Source organism: Papaver somniferum, chromosome 6 (genome assembly GCF_003573695.1).
Source record: "Papaver somniferum cultivar HN1 chromosome 6, ASM357369v1, whole genome shotgun sequence".
NCBI lineage: Eukaryota > Viridiplantae > Streptophyta > Magnoliopsida > Ranunculales > Papaveraceae > Papaver > Papaver somniferum.
In genome coordinates, this window is record NC_039363.1 from 135,159,122 (window position 1) to 135,171,951 (window position 12,830).

A 12,830-nucleotide genomic window follows, 5' to 3' on the forward strand; every position below is an offset into this window, starting at 1 on the left:
TTCGGGTATATTAAGGAGAGAAAGAAAATTAATTTCATTCTTCCTAAACATTCTCTCAGTTTTCATTCTTTGTTTTTCAGCCCTTAAATTCTCTGTCAGTCTTCATTGAACCTGTGACCTTAAATTCTCTGTCAGTCTTCATTGAACCTGTGACCTTAAATTCTCTCCACTTTAGCATTAATCACGCCCGCTTCCACTGTTTGTTTCTTCTGCTGCTGTTTTTGCCGGTAAGTTTTTCTTTTCTTTGTTTCCACTGTTTTACGCTGTGTTGATTTGTAAATTCTCTGCTACTGTTGTTCCTTGTTTGTGATGCTGAAGGAGTGCTATCTGCGGAGTAAGGAGGAGACGTCGATGACTTGCTACGTCCCCAATCCCGCGGAGAAGGAATGGTATACTCCTGAGAATTTCAATAACTGCTTCGGTGATTACGTCAATAGTAGGAACCGCAAGCCGTGGAGTGTCAGCCTTCGGAATCTCGCTGCTCCTCGGGGCGAGATTCGTCTATTAAATGAGGTCAGCGATGCCAAGCTGAAGTATGTTCCTGGCACGGAGGGGTCTAGTCATCGTAAACTCTTCCCAGTGCGCGAGAGGATCAAGCGCGACCATGACTACGAGTGGCACGCCAACGTTATCGAAATAGTTGGTCCATGGGCTTACGGTTGGATTCCTGGTCCCCGCGGTTGGCGGCCTACCGAGAGTAGCAATCCACGCGAGTCTCCTCCTGATCGTTATGGAGATTTCTGTCCCTGGCGTTTGAACTTTGCGGGTATGAATTTTCCTTATGCCCTTGACGTCGTAGAGGGAGACGAGGAGGAAGGTTCTGGTGCTATACTTCCACCGAAGAATACCTCAACTGCTCAGGTACGCGGATTCTAGCTGCGCTTCTCCTCTTTTAGAAATTCAACTGTCGGGAAAAATAATTCTTTTTGTGGTGTTGGTTTTTAGGTGTTGAAGAAGAAAAAGATTAAGCCGAAGCAGTCTTCTACCATTGTGATGGGCGAGGCTGAGGCCCAAGAAGAAGTTACTAGTCCAGTGAACGAAGAGTTTGCTGAGGATGAGGAGATTACAGATGGGGAGGAACGTACTGGTACTTCCCCTATCAATGTCGAAGAAGAGGTCTTCGTGGGTCATGTTGGTGATGAAAGGAGAAACAAAGCCGTGGTGGCTGATGACGTTGTTATTGGTGACATTTCTGTCCCTGTTGGTGATGTCGCGGATACCCTTCCCGCCTCTCAAGAATTTTCTTTTGATCGGATGTACTCCACAGGGGAGTTCTTTGACGATGCCCTCGATTTTCCCGAGGACTTCTCTTTACTTTCACCCAATGATAATTGGGATGTTCTTGGTGGTGATGGTAATGGAGACGCTACTGTTGAAGATGGTGGCGCGGAGGAGCATGCTGCGCATGTAGGCACGGAGGAGCATGCCGACATTTGTGCTGAAGGGGCCATGTCAGAGAAGGGGAAATCGGTCATTGATGCGCCTGCTGGTAATCTTCCACAGTCGCCGACGTCTGAGGGTGAGGACGCCATAATGGATTGGTTCAAGGAAAAGAATCTTCTTGTCTCTCATCCCGCCCCTGTTGTTGCTGGGGAAAAGGAATCTACTGCGTATACCCGTCGCATGATGGAGATGTCTTCTAAGGCGCGGGTATCTGAAGCCTGGGGAAAAAATTTGAGTGTTCCCGAAGCTACCCTTGTGCCGGATCCTCCTACTTCCGTTGCAGATATGATGGCCATCGCCGACGGGTATCAATACGACTTTCCGCAGCAGCGTGTCTTGGAGGTAAATTTTCGTACATACTTCTTCGTGACGATCGAATGCTTCGGTGAAATAATGTTTGTCGTCTTGATGTGTAGATGATGAGGAGTGAGCATTGTAACCACGCGCTGTATCAGTTCTTCAAAGCGAAATCTCTGAAGCTCGAGGCTAAGCTTCGTCACAGAGGAATTATCTGCGGCTGAGGTGGAAATAGAAGAGCTGAAGAAAAGCCTCAAGGAGAAAGATAAGCTGGGTGAAGCAGAGGCCGGTCTTCGTTCCGAGCTTGTTGCTGTTCGCGCTGAGTTAGAGCAAACTCGCAGCCAAATTTCAACTTTCACAGGTTTGGTTCTTTTCCCCTCGCAGTATGTCGTCATTCCTCTATTTCTTAGTTGTTCTGTCTGAGTCTCCCCACCCTATCTCCAGTGGGTGGCGTCCCCGAGCTGATATGGCTTTGAAACGAAAGAGCTCGGTAAAAATCTCGTATTAGAGATCTTTTTGAGAAAATTAAGAATGAAGCCAAGAAATGGGATGCTCGGGCTGAGGTATGGCGCGCGAGGCATGTTCAGATGGTCGACATGCAAAATCTGTACAACCATGATCGTGCTTTATTTAATGGCACACTGCTGTGGACACGTGATAGTCTGCGGGAATCCAGCGTACTTCCTTGCTGGAGTCTAGGATTCAGCTGCTGGAAGAAGAATTACAGAAGGCTCGATCCATTCCTCTTTCAGGGGTTAAGGATAGTATGCTCTGTCTTGTCAGAGAAAGAGATGATGCCCGTGCCGAAGTCTGCGCTCTCAGCAATGCTCTTGCCGCGTCCCGTGCCGATGTAGCTCGTCAGGCTGAGTCTGAGAGGAATCTTAAAGTGTGTATGTACAGACTTAGCAAAGGGGTCTCAGAGATAAATAAAGAGGTCGACCACCTTCGTCACATGGATTCGATGAAGCAGGTAGAATTAGATTCATGTCAATTTACTCTCACCAACCTTCAACTAGACTATAAGAAATTATCCGCAGAATATGACCATCTTGATGAAGCGCGAGATGCGGTTGTTAATGAGTATGAAGAGGCTTCGGCTTGTGTCGAAAGTATAATCCTATTTCATCGAGTGTGACCGTGTTTTTTTTTCTGCGCTAACTCCATGGTGTTGTCTTTTTCAGAGCTCGAGGGACACCTTCACGTTACAAATGAAAAACTTGAAAAGGCTCAATCTTTCTTAGCGCAGCAGGAAGAACAGACCAATCATTTCAAGAATTTAGCGGCAACCCGCGAGGAGGCCGTTGGTGCTGCTTCTAGAGAAGTGAATCGGCTATCTTCGTTATTATCCCAAGCCCAACAGCGGACAACAATTATTAAGCACAAGGCTCGTTGTCAATTGGCTGAGGAGACGAACAAGATGCTGGAGAGGATAGAACTTGGCCTAAAGAACGAGCATGGTCTCGTGAAGAACTATCCTCGTCGTCCAGTTCCTTCTGCCTTGCCTGGCTCCTCGGGACCCTCTTCTGGTGGGAGCGTCCCTTCAAGTCTTCGGAATAATCCTGTCGATGGGGCAGCAATCTAGGCAGAGACCGCAGCATTTTGTAGAGACCGCGGCATCATTATCCTTCCCTTTTTGTAATCATGTAACAAGAATATTTTTTGCTAATATCCTGTAAAAGGAATATTTTTTGATGTGTATCCTTGAATTGGCCTTTCACTTTTTGTAATCATCCTTTATGAAATGGATCCTTTTCTTGATATACCTGCAATGTTGGTTTGTTTTTATTTTAAGCATTTGTGAAAAAACAAAACAAATTTTTTTTTAAGTGTTTGGGTGCGATACTGAAGGAAGGTACCTTCGTGATCGTCTTGAGACCTGTCACCCCGCTGGCGAATCCTGGGCCAGAGGATTTCCAGACGGTGGGGGCCGGGGCAACATTCTAGGATATGGGATTAAAATATTAACACACCCATTCCGTCGACCCGTTGCCTTAAGATTGGTTGGGTATCTCTTTCTGCTGGGTGCCTTCCCCCTGGTCTTACACTTATGGACACTGATGGGGGAGCCCTGAGAGATTGTAGATTAACTACTTTCCCCAATATTGTCGATAGATTCCGCTGACTTGATAATTTGAAAGCTTGTTTGATTGATAGGTTGAGGGCTGCAATTCCTCTTCCAGAGATAGAAACATGTGGAGCGGTCAGGCTCCCTTCTTCTTCTGGTACACTCCAAGCAGATTCAAGTCTGCGTTGCTCCTATGGGAAGTATGGTTTGAGCCACTTAGCATTCCAAGGATGCCGTAGGACCTCGCCTTTTAGATTACAAAGGTAGTAGGAACCGTTACCCGCAACGTCGTGTATTATAAAAGGTCCTCCCCACGTAGGTGCTAATTTTCCTCATTTCTTTTCTTGCTGATACCGTAGGATTGTTCTCAACACATACTGCCCCTCTACAAAATTCCGAAGCTTTACCTTTTTGTTGTACTCCCTTGCTAGTCTTCGTTGATAATTTTCCATCTTTTGTAATGCTACTTCCCTTCTTCCTTCCAAGTCGTCCAACCTTTCTAACATCATATCTGTTGTGAGGTTTTTCTCCCAAGCTTCGGTCTTCGTGGTTGGCATGAGGATTTCCGTAGGGATGACTGCTTCAGCTCCATAAGTTAGAAGAAACGGGGATTCCCCGGTGGCGGATCTTCGTGTTGTCCTGTATGCCCATAACACATTGTGCAGTTGTTCGCACCATCTTCCCTTATGCTCGTCTAATTGTTTTTTGAGTATAAGGGCGAGGGTCTTGTTGGTAGCTTCCGCATGTCCGTTGCTTTGAGGGTATATGGGGGTGGACTTGTTCTTTCTTATTTTGAAAGTATCGAAGAGCATGTCTATATTTTTCCCCTGTAATTGCTTGCCATTATCAGATACCATTTCAGCGGGTATACCAAATCTGCAAATGATGTTCTGGAATATGAAAGTAAACACATCCGCGTCTCTGATCCTGTCCAAGGCCTTAGCCTCCACCCATTTACTGAAGTAGTCCGTGGCTACTATCAAAAATCGTCTTTTCCCTGATCCTTCGATGAAAGGCCCGACGATGTCTACGCCCCATTTTGCAAATGGCCACGGGCTATCGATGGAGTTTAACATTGTCGCCGGCGCGTGGATCTTTTTTGCGAAGCGCTGACATTCTTCACATCGTCGGGACATCCTCGCGACATCCTGTATCATTGTCGGCCAGTAATATCCTTGCGTTTTTGCTTTGTCAGCTAGTGATCTCATGCTGCTATGATTCCCCGCGTCACCATAATGGATATCATTTAGAATTCGATGCCCCTCTTTCCGGGACAAGCAACGTAGTAATGGTCCAAGGAAGGATTTCTTGTACAGGACCCCATCCCGAATATCATATCTTCCCACTTTGGAGAGTATCTTCCTAGCTTGTTTCTGATCCGCAGGTAAGCTTCCTTTTTCGAGAAAGGCATGGATCGTCACTCTCCAGTCATCTTCGTTGCTGAAGTCTTCGTCTTGATTTGCTCTTGACAGGATATCCTCTTCGTCAAAGTCATTATGGATGTCTTCTCCTACCTGGTCTTCGATATTTTCTTCCACTGTATCTTGATTGGTAGCGAAGGAGAATTGAGATGCAATCGAAGGCTCGTATACCCTTGCTATTTTAATAGCTTCGACATTTTTATCCCTCAGCATGGATGATATATATGCTAGGGCATCCGCGTGCCTGAGGTCCCTTCTGCATAAGTGCCGGAACTTAATGTTCGGGATATGTGATGCCAATATTTGGACCAAGGCCATGTAAGCTGAGAGGGTGTCATCGTACACATTATACTCGAGCCCTATTTGCCGTATGACAAGCTGCGAATCACTTGTAAGCCTTACATCGGTTACCCCCATCTCTATTATTATACGGAGGGCATGTACGACAGCTTCGTATTCAACAATGTTGTTGGTATGCTCTTTGAATTCCAATCTAAGTGCCTGTATAATCCTTTCTCCAGTTGGGGTGATAATGACAATGCCTATTCCTGCTCCTTCCTTATTTTTGGATCCGTCGACGAAGACTTCCCATTGTCTTTGACTGGCAGGTTCGAGGATATCCATTGGATCCTTGTTTTCTTCCTCGGCTTCTGGTATTCCCTTAATCTCTTCGTCGTTGTCAAGGGGGGGGGGTCTGCTAAGAAATCCGCCAGAACTTGGGACTTCCGAGAATGTTGAATTTCATGAATGATGTTGAATTGGTCCAGATGGGTGTTCCATTTGGCTATTCGGCCCACTTTTCCCGTGCTTTTGAGGACTGCTTCCAATGGTGCTTTGCATGGGACCCTGACGAGGTGAGTTAGGAAGTAGGTTCTCAGTTTTTGGGTAGCCCATACCAATGCGAGGATGAGTTGTTCAATCTTAATATAGTTTCTTTCCGCAGAATTGAGGGTCTTGCTGACGTAATAGATAGGTTGTTCTATCTTTGTACTGGTTTTGACCAATACCGCGCTGACTGCATCCTCTGTTGCTGCTATGTACAGTGTCAAAACCTCGTTAGGGTCTGGCTTCTGCAGGATCGGGATTGAGGCTGGGTGTTCTTTGATTTTTTGGAATGCTTCCTCGCATTCAACGGTCCATTCGAACCTGCTCCCTTTTTTGAGAATATTGAAGAAATGTTTGCATTTGTCCGAAGATCGGGCAATAAATCTGCCCAACGCTGCTATAGATCCATTGAGCTTCTGTACTTCCTTTAAATTCTTTGGGGACGACATCTATACTATGGCTTGAATCTTTGCTGGGTCTACCTCGATGCCCCTTTTTGTTACCAGATACCCGAGGAACTTCCCCGAGGTGACACCGAAAGTACATTTCTCCGGATTCACTTTCATGTGATGTTGTCTCATTGCTTCGAAGATATTCCTCAGGTCCTGGTGGTGATCTTTACGCATCTTGCTTTTGACGAGCATGTCGTCAACGTAGACTTCTAGGGTTCCTCCAATCCATGACTTGAAGATAGCATCGACCATCCTTTGGTATGTTGCCCCTGCGTTTCGAAGTCCGAAAGGCATTCTAGTATAGCAATAAAGGCCATGTGGGGTGTAGAACGCTGTGTGTGGCTGATCTTCTTCTGCCAGGGATACTTGGTTGTAGCCAGAATGTCCATCCATGAATGACAGTTCTTCATATCCTTCTACTGCTTCTACCAGCTGGTCTATGCTCGGCAGGGGATAGCTGTCCTTTGGACATGCCTTGTTGAGATTAGTAAAGTCGATGCATATTCTAACCCCTCCATTTTTCTTAGGAACAATGACCATGTTGGAGATCCAGGTAGGATACTTGACTTCCTTGATAAATCCTGCGTCTAGTAGTTTCCGAAGTTCTGTTTCTACTGCCTCATGATACTCTGAAGCTACTTTTCGTATTTTCTGCCTGAACGGGGGCGTGCCCGGTTTGATGCGTAGCTCATGTTGGATTACTTTTGGGTCAATCCCCGGCATATCTCCTAGCTTCCAGGCGAACACATCCGCGTATTCCTTAAGTAATTTGGTTAAGGAATGTTCCCTTCCTTCGTCCATTATGGTCCCGATTTTGATCATCTTCGGGTTTTCTTCCGTTCCTTTGTTGATTTCTTTTACGGGCTCCACTGGTGTGAACACAGGCTTCGGGTTTCCGAGGACTGGGACGTTCTTTAATTGCTATTTAGCGTGTTTCTGTTCTTCGCTGGTTGTTGAAGTACTTGTTTCTGTGCTTAGGACATTATCATCTTTCGTCAAGCCCTTCCCTGTAGTTTCCTTGAGGAACAGGTCTATGGCCTTCTCTTTCGCGGTTTCTTGATTTTTTACTCTTCGGATTTTTCGCTGCTCTTCTTGCTCGTTGTTGATATGATCCTGAGTGGCCTGGCACTCTCGCGTAGTGATCCGATCTCCCTTGATTTCCATTACTCCCTCAGGTGTTGGAAATATGAGATATTGGTGGTATGTTGCCGCAACTCCTTTGAGCTTATGTATCCATGTTCGTCCAATAATAGCGTTGTAGGGGGAAGGGGTGTCCACCACACTGAATCGGGTTTCCAGTTTCATGGGCCCTGCGTTAACCTGCAACACGATGTCTCCCAAGGGCTTCGTGGATGCTCCATTGAATCCGTAGATGGTGTGATAAGAGGTCATTAACTGTTCATCATGGAGCTTCATCCGTTTGAATGCATTGTAAAATAGGACGTTTACGGAGCTTCCCCCGTCTATGAGGATCTTTTTGAGGTTACATCCAGCTACTGGTAGTGTTAGGACCAAGGGATCGTTATGGTCTTCCATATCTTCTTCGATATCCTCGGCATCAAAGATGATAGGAGATTCCATCCATTCTTCGTGTTCGTCCACCACTATCCCATCGACCTTATATAATTCGCAGCGGTCTTCGAATTGCTTCCGTAACCTCTTTCCTATCTGCGCTGTAAGTGAGGGTACTGTGGCTTCAGAACACGAGATGTTGTTGATTGTTCGGTTTCCTTCCGGAAGTTGGACTGGTTTGGTTCGCTTGGATCTGTCCTCGGTAACATCCTTTCGTACGTAATGTTTGAGCTCTCCCGCATCAATTAATTTTTGGATCATTATTTTAAGGTTCTTGCACTTTTCTGTCTGGTGTCCGTTGAAACAATGATATTCACAGTAATCTTTAGACTTCTCGGATCTCCGGGGCTGCTTTCCCTTAGACCATGGCCACTCCAAGTTTTCCCTCCCTTTGATCTCTCGTAGGATACGAGCATAGCTAGCGTTGAGTTTCGTGTAAACTTGATCTTCGAATTTTCGGTCACCTGCTCTTCGTTCATCCCTTCGTTCCTTCCTATCTTCGTGAGGTCTCTCCCCTGAGCAACTCCTTTTGGCCCCATTGGTTTGTTCCGCTGAATTGGTGCGGTGAGACCTCTGCGGATATGCCCTCGGGTTTTCCCGTTGAATTTCTTCAAGTCGAGCGTGATTTTCGATAATTATTCGAAGATCTCCCTCTGTCTTAGGCACGCTCCCATGAATTTCAACAAATAGGGGACTCATTCGGTCTAAGCCCCATTTGTAGCAATTGATGCTTACCACTGGGTCCACGCTCCCTATGGCTTGGCAGATCTTGTGCCATCTGTTAGTGTACTCCCTCGTGGTTTCCTTGTAGCCAATCGCTAGTGAAAAGAGCTTATCCATTCCGGTGTTTACAGTCTTGTTGTACGTGTACGTTCTTAAGAATTTCTCTGCGAGTTGGCCGTATGAGTGGATGGAGTTTGGTGGCAGATTATCAAACCATGATAACGCCGATCCCTTCAGGCTTGACGGGAAGTATCTGCAGAGTACGGCGTCGTTCTGACCCCATCTAGCTAAGACAGGGTTGTAGTACCGAATATGTGCAGCAGGGTCACTGGATCCATCATAGCATTCGAACGTTGGGACAAGGCATTTCAGTGGAATAGGGGTGTTGGCCAAGCGATGAGTTAAGGGAGTGGAGTTAGCTTCTCTCATGACCTCTTCTAACCTCCCCCCGCCTTGTTTATTTTTTAATTGCCTGATCTCGGCCATCATCTCATCTCGTAGTTCTTCCATCGCGCGGTGGTGCCCTAAATTCTTCTGCTCGTTACCGTCTGACTCTCCGTCGTCATAATCCGGGTCGGATACGCTACTTCCCCTTGTCGCGTCTTCATTAGCCGCTATGACGACTCTACAGTCTCGGTTTGGCTCTGGTGCTTTGGAGTTTGCTTCATCAAGTTGTTGGCTGGTCTTCGCGCTTAGAGCAATCCGCTCCTTTAAATCTTGATTTTCTCTGGCCAACAGGGCTACAGCATCTGCGTAAACCTGCTGGCTCTTCTTCAGTTCCTCAAGCTCAGCCATCAGTCGATGTGATTGGTTGGACCCCTGATTGGGAGTCCCAGCGCGTGCTACTACAGCCATGGTGCCGCCTTCCTCCACGGTCTGCACTAAATGTGGCAGGGGTTCAGCTTCGGTTGCTGGCATTTCCAAATTGGGGTGAGTGCCCCTCTGCGGTGCTAGAGCCGCCGGTATGGTTTGATTTTGATCATTTGTTGGTGGCATTCCAAAAGTTAGAAGGTGCACGGGTTGGAATGTTCTGGATTCATCCACCCTTTCTCTTGGTTGATTAAGTTGATTCATGGCGCAAGTATTGCTAGCCTCTGCAGCCTTCAGGACTACCGCAGCCGCACCGTACTTTGTCGCCGCTGCTCTGAGAGCCGCCGCTGCAACTGAATTAGCGTTCATAGGTGAAGTGATTTACGCAGTATCTTGCCTTTGAATGGTCATTTTAGCTTTGTCTCCTTTCTGCTTGCTTCGGGTGATGACCGGGGTTGTCCTGGGTGTTTCTTTTGACAAAGCTTTGGATTTTCCTGCTTCCTGCGTCTTTTCCATCACATGTCCTTTTGTTGACAATGAAATCTCGCAGAAACTCGCCTTCTTTACTCACAATACGTTCTTTCTGCATAAGGCATCTCAAACAAAAAACGGGAATATCCGCGTGAATCGGGTTAGTTGGCGAAATACATTCTTCCAGGAGAGGATTAATACACGCAAGTTACAATACACGGGTTAAAGTTTTATTAAAGGAGATCCTTAGTATAAAAACTACGAAAAACCCCCCAGAGAGACGGGTTCGCACGAGATCTAAAGAAAATCGTAAATCCGCGGATTAGAACAATAAATCTTATCGAAGATAAAAGGTGGGTTTTTGAATACAATACAGTTAACAAATGATCTATACGGTCCGAGCTGATAAATCAGAGCAATCATATGCCAATTTAAAATGAAATCACATGACAAGATAAATCTTTTACCGGGACGAAGTCCCTGTTTCTAGCGCCAAATTGTGAACACACAAACCACGAAGGTATCCGATTGCTCACAATCAATCATCATCATCTAAAGAGATTTGTGATGATGATATCCTAGTGTTGATTCCTTGGCTCAAAACCTTCGAGTTTATCATAGCCTCATCTAACAACTCCATGCGAGGCGTTTGCGCACGGGATATAAGTACAAACAAAGAAAGCAAAACGTATAAGAAAAGATCCATGGGGTTAAATAAATATAAAGTGCTGAAATGTAAACAAGACCAAGGTTTACGTGGTTCAGCACTAAGGCCTACGTCCACGGGGTTTGTTGTTTTACTATATTCTTCACGGTTACACGAATAGTCGAATGACTTTTGGTTTTACATGTTTCTCTCTTCTAAATGATTAACTTACACTTGCAATCTCTCTCTCTCTCTCCTTCCCTTCCTGATTTTTCCGATCCCCCTTCCTCTTGGTGGAGACGGGGTATTTATAAGGTTAGAATGTGGGACCCATCTCTGAAGGCCGTTGGAACCTTATCTTCTTGTGTCCTTGCGTCTATCACGCAGAGGTCTGCGTTTGCCCCTTGATCCCGCAGATGCATCCTCGCTCGTTCCACAGGTTGATCGACACGTACACTGCTCAGAGTGTTTAATGTGGGTAGTTGAGGGGTCTGCTCGTGTCAGACAAGTGTCTTCTGCCCCTGTCACGTCCGTGTCAGCTAACTTTCTCTCCACCGTTGATCTTAGCTTCTCTTTTGGGGATGAGATAAAGTAACTCCTCGGGGTTTATTTGGTGTTTCGTAGCGCATCATGTTTTGATGTTTTGGCCTGCATGCTTTCCACGTATCTTTTTATATACACGTGTCTGATAGTGAGATATATGTGTACACAGTGTGCCATATTCAGTATCAGGCTCTCAGCCATGTTTCTTGCGGATTGGTTCTATGGAGTTCTCGCATCACTAGGGTTATGGCAAAAAGAAGCAAAAATCTTGTTCTTAGGACTTGATAATTCTAGAAAAACTACTTTACTTCATATGCTGAAAGATGAGGTTTGGTTTTAACTTTCGTACCCTTTCTTTCTTTTCTAGACCTATAAATTGTTCGTTTACTAATTTTTACAAATCTGTGAATTTTTGTAGAAATTAGTTCAGCATCAACCTACACAACATCCAACATCCCAGGAATTATATATTGGAAATATTAAACTCAAGGTTTTTGATTTGGGTGGACATCAATCCGCTCGCAGGGTTTAGAAAGATTATTACGCCAAGGTGGATGCTATTGTGTATATCGTTGATGCATGCGATGGGGAGAGGTTATCCGAATCCAAAACGGAACTAGACACTCTCCTCTCTGATGAGTCTCTAGCAACTGTCCCATTCCTTGTGTTGGGAAACAAGATTGACAGGCAAGGTGCAGTCTCGGAGAGGGATCTGCAGGAGTATTTAGGTCTCCGTCATACCACAGGCAAGGGAAACATTAACGTTGCAGCTGACTCAAATGTACGACCTTTCGAGCTCTTCATGTGCAGTATTGTCCGCAATACGGGTTATGGCGACAGCTTAAGGTGGGTATCCCGGTACATCAAGTAAAGGAATTTAATTTCGGCATTGTTAGTTAATCTCGTGCCAGTTCTTTATTTTTATATGTCTCGACCAGATATAATCTTTACTTTATTTATTTTTTCATAGTAAATATTGTTTATGAAGGGACTTCTTTTATAAGCACAAATATTATTCTATTTTTTATTCTTTCGATCGACTGGAGGATCGGTCCGAAGGGAGGAAGGTTATTTTATGACAATTTTTTTTTATAAAGTAAAGAATCTTATTATTGGCGTTTTAAACGGCGGTTTTTGTTGGGCTGTATAGGATCATGAAAGTGAAAACTACAACCACCCCCATTATTCAGATTTTTCTCATTCAAAAACCCACTGGCGCAAAAACTCATGCGCGCCCCCACTTTTTCTGGAAAACTTTCGCGCAGGCCCATAGTTTAGGAAAAAATAGTTTTTGCTTTTCTGGTTCCCCAAACCGACCTTCCCGATTACTCTTCTCTTTTTAGTTTTCTTCCTCGTACTTTTTTCATCGTTTCAAAATAATTTTCTATCTTGTTCTATTTTTCCTTTCTGTTATCGATTTGGTTTTGGTATTTTTCAATTTTAACTTCTTTTTAAGATTTTTTTTTATGCGATCTGTTAAGGTATTCGAAATTCTTTTAGAAATTGACAGAGAAAATGTTCAACAATCATCAATTAAGTGAATCCAATCAGATCTAAGTATT

General features: G+C 45.1%; 1 pseudogene; it reads left to right on the forward strand.

Moving 5' to 3' along the window:
- The first annotated feature begins 11,467 nt into the window (after positions 1-11,467).
- Positions 11,468-12,139, forward strand: LOC113286225 (annotated as a pseudogene).
- Positions 12,140-12,830: the final 691 nt, after the last annotated feature.